The sequence below is a fragment of the Triticum aestivum genome, chromosome 5B, assembly GCF_018294505.1.
Source record: "Triticum aestivum cultivar Chinese Spring chromosome 5B, IWGSC CS RefSeq v2.1, whole genome shotgun sequence".
Lineage (NCBI taxonomy): Eukaryota > Viridiplantae > Streptophyta > Magnoliopsida > Poales > Poaceae > Triticum > Triticum aestivum.
This window is the reverse complement of record NC_057807.1, coordinates 598,821,895-598,828,118: the sequence shown is the minus strand read 5'-3', so window position 1 is coordinate 598,828,118 and position 6,224 is coordinate 598,821,895. Positions and strand designations below refer to the sequence as shown.

The 6,224-nt window shown below is 40.4% G+C and overlaps 1 long non-coding RNA gene across 1 annotated transcript; it reads left to right on the top strand.

The window, feature by feature from the left end:
• The first annotated feature begins 4,066 nt into the window (after nucleotides 1-4,066).
• Nucleotides 4,067-5,656, top strand: LOC123117081 (uncharacterized). The gene is made up of 2 exons (XR_006457284.1): nucleotides 4,067-4,833; nucleotides 5,305-5,656. It is a non-coding gene; the product is annotated as an uncharacterized lncRNA (long non-coding RNA).
• The last annotated feature ends 568 nt before the right edge of the window (nucleotides 5,657-6,224 follow it).

Below are 6,224 nucleotides of genomic sequence, written 5' to 3'. Positions count from 1 at the left end.
GAGGGAGTACAACTGGCTACTGAAAATGGACAAGGGTAATAACGTTGCACATGGTAGAAGAAATCAATGTACTATTTTACTAATTTTCTTGAGTGGAACCTATCTCTGTCCACCGGCCGCCGCACAACACCACACTTTTGGCCGAGGCGATGGGAAAGAAGAAGAACACCAAGAAGATTTGGACAACCGCCGCCACGGTAGGACGGTAGATCCATGGGGGAGTTCCGGATATTATTCGCGCCTTCGCCCAAGGTCATCGGGCCCTTCGTCATCGACGGCTCCATCCAACGTGAGGGCAGTCCTGACCTTGTCGAACGACGAGGAACAGAGGCCGCAGTTGCTTGCCTCAGCGGCCCGAACGGATGATGAATTTATGCAGCAGATGAAGGAGGCATTGTGCCAGTCATTGATCGACCGGGGTCCGGCGCAGTCACCCCCTCCATGCAACTATGTTGTTCAGATCGGATGCTACGTCAAGCAAGAGTCACCGTCGCCTCCAAACAACTGCGACATCCAATTCAGACATTACGTCAAGAAGGAGCCGTGGTGCCATTCGCACCGCTAGCCGGGCACACAATGGTGCTTGGGCATCCCTGCCGTCAAGAAGAACGAGATGTTCTCCCTGCCGTCAAAGCCACCACGGCACCTCCACTACTACCTCAAAGGGGTCGGCATTGGTGACGCGCATCGTCTAGCTTGGCCAAATGCAAAGCCAAGACTACAACAAAACATACTTTAAGTAACACAATCATGTAATAAATGACAAAACGTGTTACAAGTAAAACTGGAGTAACATATCATTTGTGTTGCAAGGATTGACAGTAACACATACTCGGTCTGATCTAAATAGGTGTTACAGGGTATAAGAACAGTAACATATATGTTTATGTTGCCCACATGTGTTACATATATGATTGTAGTAACACAAGGATTCGAACCAGGGAGAAATATCCCAACAGCACATGAGCTAACCATCAAGACAACTTAACACTGGTGTTGAATTGTCACGCTCCTTTCTTTACTATGCATTTAGCAGGGCAGTGGGCTATGAATTTTTTTAATCTACTATTTTTTTTAATCTACTAATGGGTCACTGGCCTAAAAGCAAAGCCGACCAAGTAGTTTGGTCCGGCCCAGTGCGGGGCCTGAAACCAAATAGTGCATCCCTCAACACAGCGCGCGTGTTGGGCCAGTCCTGTGCGGGCCCGTGCGTATTTTTTCATTTTTGTTTCCCTTTATTACCATTTTCCTCAAAACAATTTCAAAACATGTTCAGGAAGCTTTGAAAAATCATCTCAAGTTCAAAAAAAGGGAATTCAAAAGAAAAAAAATCATGAATATGAAATTGGGTTTGTGAATTTTATAAGTGTTTGTTAATTTAAGTATTCCAGAAATATTCACGAATTTTGCAAATAGTGTTGGAAACTTGAAAAAATGTTTGTGGATTTAAGTAGATATTCCAAATAAAAAATGATCACGAATTTAAAAAATATTAGGGAGATAAAAAATTCATGACTTTCAAAACATGATTATGTATTCAAAAAATAGTCATGACGTTAAAAAATATTCATGAGTTCACAAAGTGTTTGCTAATATAAAAGAAGTTTGAGAGTTCAAAACATTCTTGATTTTTGAAAAATGTTCACGAATTTGGAAATATTGTCACAAACTAAAATGTTTGTGGATTCAAAAAGGTTTTCGAATTAAAAATGTTCATAAAATTTAGAAAATGTTTTTAGTTCGAAAAAGGTTCACGAATTTGTTCATGAATTCAACAAATAATCATGATGTTTGAAAACTGTTGTGAGATCGAAATGTGTTAAATTATTTCAAAAAATATTTGGAAGTTTGAAAAATGCTTGTGATTTCCAAAAACTGTTCGCTAATTCGAATACATTGTTGAAACCTTGAAAAGAATGTTTGTAGATGAAACAACTTTAAAAGAAATCAAAAAATGTTCATAAATTTAAAAAATATTTGCGAGTAAGAGAAATTATCGCAGATTGCACAACAATTTCATGAAGTCAAAAAGTAACCATGAAGTACAAAAAACATTCATGAGTTCGAGAAGTGTTCACTAATTTCAGAAAAGGTTTGGGAGTTAGAAACATTCTTGTGATTTTCGAAGTGCCCGAATTTGAAAATATTGTTAAATACTGTCACAAAATAATCATGAAGTTCAGAAAATATTTATGAGTTCGAAAAGTGTTCACTAATTTCAAAAAATGTTCAGGAATTTATAAAATGTTTATGAATTCGAAAAGTGTTCACTAATTTCAAAAAAATGATTGTAATTTTCAAAAAAGTTGATCAATCCAATGTCGAGGAAGACCCTCTAGGAGTTGGATTTTGAAAGTCAATTACGATCCGCGGCCTTCAACCAAACCTCCCTCGACATTATCCAAAAATAGGACTTAGTCACGCTCCAACGAGGCGAGGAAACCTATGTAAGAAAGTATCATTGTGTCTATGGCAGTTAGTGCATGACCTTCTCTATAAGGTCAAGCGAAGGTCGTAATATCCACAAAAATTTATTTGAAAAATACATAAAAAAAATACTGTAGGACCTATGTACATTATTTGGTCATATGCACAAGATACTTGGAAAAATAAATTGTTTCTGAGCGAAAAAAATTCTGACTCTAAATTTTCAATGGTTTTTCAAGGTTCGTTTAAGTGTTTTTGTTTTTTTATTGTAGGTATATGTAAAGTTATAGAATTTGGAATTCTAATCAAATGTTGCACAGATTATGTCATGTCAGGCCAACAGCTGCCGATGGCAGACAAAATATCAATGTGAAAGGCGCGCTGGGAGCCGGGAAGGCAAAATTTACAGTTATATATGCGGGGTGTCAGAAATTTCAATCGGGTTTTTTACGTGACGTAAAAAATTCGGTCGATTTAACGCCGCATCGAGCGCCAAGACCTAACCTGTCCTGTCTCCCACTTCGTGTGCCGTCCCTCCCATCGTCGCCGCCCCGCATCCTCAATCTCCTACTCCTCCTCGGAACTCCTGCATCGTCACCGCCCCCAAGTTGCCGTCCTAATCCGTCAAAGACCATGAGTCACCCTTCTCTCATAGCAGCGCAACGCCGCCAATCTCTTCTTCATCGCTCGCAATAAACACGGCCGAGATCTCGAGAGATGGAGCACTGGTGACGCGTGTCTTGGTGAGGAAGGCGGCATCGGTGTCCTTCATCGAGGCCAAGAACACATGGGGGTTCAGATCTCCATATGAACAATGTGTAGTGGAATACAGTGAGTCCAAAATCATTTTTTTGTCTTTTCCATCTGCTGCTGCATGCCTATTGTCACATAGCTGCAGGCTTTTGATCTTTGTTTTCCTCCAATATTGGTGATGTTGGGCTTGCCTTGGTTTGGCATAAAAATTGACTAACTAAAAACTAAACAGAAACCGAAAAAATTGAATTTCGGCCATTCGAGTTTTTCACTGTGTACAGAGAAATTCAGTTAGCTGGCCTACTTTTTTTCCAGAATTAGTTTTTCTAGTTGATTTTGAGAATTGGTTAGCTGGCCTACTAACCGAACCAAATTCGGTCGATTTGGTATTTTACCCTTTTATAACCGAAATGGCCAAAATTATCCCAGCTCAAACTCTCCCCAGCTCCGGCCCAGTAGAAGCCCACCCATCCCACGCGGCCTAGACTTAGCCAGCAGCCCACGCCCGCAGCCCCGCACCGCACGCCCGCTAGACTTACAAGACCTAGAGGGTGCTTGGATACAAGGGACTATTTTTAGTGTGACTAAAAATAGTCTCTTTTAGAGGCTAAAGTTCCAAGCACCCCTGACTAAAGAGAGGCTAGGACTAGTCTTGAGGCTAAAATCTTTTAGTCATGGGAAACCTACTAAAATATGTATTAGCTCTCTCTCTCCTCATTTAATTCCTCTCCTTAGTTCTGGATTGGAGGGTTTGGAGGATAATAAATGCTCAATAACTAGATTTTAGTCACTTTAGTATTTGGATCCAAGCATGGGTGAGACTAGCAAGTTTTAGTCCCACTACTTTTAGTCATGGGACTAAAACGTATCCAAGCATGCTCCTAAGCGCCTGCCCTCCCACCCCGACTCAGCCGCCGCCGCCGCTGTTCATCTGAGCGCTGAGACGCCGCCGCCGCCGCCGCTATTCATCTGAGTGCTAAGAAGACGCCGCCGGTGCCACCGCCCACTGCAACTTCTCCTCCACTCGGCCACCCCCGAGGCCGACTCCTGCGGCGGCTGGCATCTCCCGCATCTGCGCCCTCGCCTTCGCACTGACCGCCGACCGTCGCGCCGTCGCTGGACTCGCTGCACGCAAGGAAGGAGAGGACCAAAGGAAGACATGGACCCGCCGTCGCCCATCCGTCCGCCCAGCGCCCATCCACCTTCGATTCGAGCTTCGAGCCTTCGACATCGTTCCAACTCTCCAACTCAGCAGGCGACCGTCTGTCCACCTCGGCATCTCGGCGGCGTCTTCTCCAGTTCACTCCCATCTCCCATCATTTGTATTTAATTTTTGTTTCATTCTTTGTGCACTGTTCTGTATGTGCAAGGGAACTTGGATGTATTGTTGGTGACTTGTTGCTTCATTTTTGCTTATCTTGCCTATATGTTCATATGATCTTAGTGGAGAATCAGGGTTCTACTAGTATTTGTCACTGATTTTAGTGGATGCATGTACTATTGTCATATGATGTTAGTTGTAACTTGTATTTTGGAGTTCTTGTTTAATTATTCTTGCCTCGAATCAGTATAGAAGAATGATCCCATGAATTCTAAATTAACATGCATGTCCTTTCTGTTTTGCAGCTGAGACAATTTAACACTTCAAAAATGGTATGGATTAGCAATTTCTTAGTTAACCTACTCAGTTAACCTTACTACAGAGTACTACAGAGTACTACAGATACACCATCTTGCACATCAAATCTTGTTATTTTGTTTGATTTGCTGTGCAATCTGCTTCAGTTTGGACATTAATGCTGAATAACATAGTGTTTTTCCCCTTCCATTTTTTCTGTTATGCCAGCAATGCCAGTAGTAAATAATGTTCACTAGGCAGCATTCAAAATGACATGATCTTAATTAGAGGTGTTACTTATTATGTGCATCTTGATCAATAACATAAACTTGGAGGTTTTATATTTTAGTAAACTGTGTACGTATAGTTCTCCATTGTTGTACACATGAACTTGTTATTGTTGTGAGTATTCCAAGAAAAGGACAGTTCTTCCTTCTAGTTTATGATATTTCTGCTTTTCATTGTGTTCTCAAAGTTTCAGTTGTGTATTTGTGCTGTTTTGACAGGAGATATTATAATGACGCGAATGATTGTTGGGTCCACCAGAATTTTCAGGAGGTGATAGAAGTTGTGGTTAATATCAACAATCAAATGGAATGTGCAGACTGGACAATTCTGTTGCAGAGGAAGCTAATATTCCTTTAAAAATGTGGAAGATACTAATGTATATGAAAGTAGATTTGATGTGCAAGAAGGTGTATCTGTAGTACTCTGTAGTAAGGTTGAAAACTTGTTTATGTAAATTTGCGTTCAAATCTGATTTTGTTGTTAATAGTGCAGTCCTATTGTTTTGACTTAAACATTAATCTTACTGTAATGTGCAATGTGTCCATGTATTTGGATTTGATCTCTGGAATATATCCTTATGATTTGCAAAACCTGCTTTTATCTTTGTTAGAATGAAGTGGAGACGTGTCTCTTCCTTACTTTCTTACGCTGGAAAATTTAAACCATGACTCGGCAGATTTAGCGAATGCAAAATGATAGTTATGTGCTCCAGGATGGTACATTAGGCCTGCTTTTTTTTTCTACTGTCAAATACTCCCTCCCTCCCAAAATAAGTGTCTTGAGCTTAGTACAAATTCGTACTAGAGCTAGTACAAAGTTGAGCCACTTATTTTGGGACGGAGGGAGTATGTTACTAGGGTGATTGACCATCATGAATTATTGTGGTACAGTTTATGGAAAATTATGTTACTAATGTGTTGCTAGAGGTAAAATAATATGTTACCAATTGTGTTACGGGAGTTAAAAAAACATGTTACTGTCACTGTTACTACATCTATGAAAATAGATTACTAATCATGTTGCTATAGCTATAAAAACGTGTTACTGGCGCATTTAGTAACACAGATGATACGTGTTACTATAGCATAATTGTAACATATTTTTTAACATATTGGAACAAATATCGTGTGTGACAACG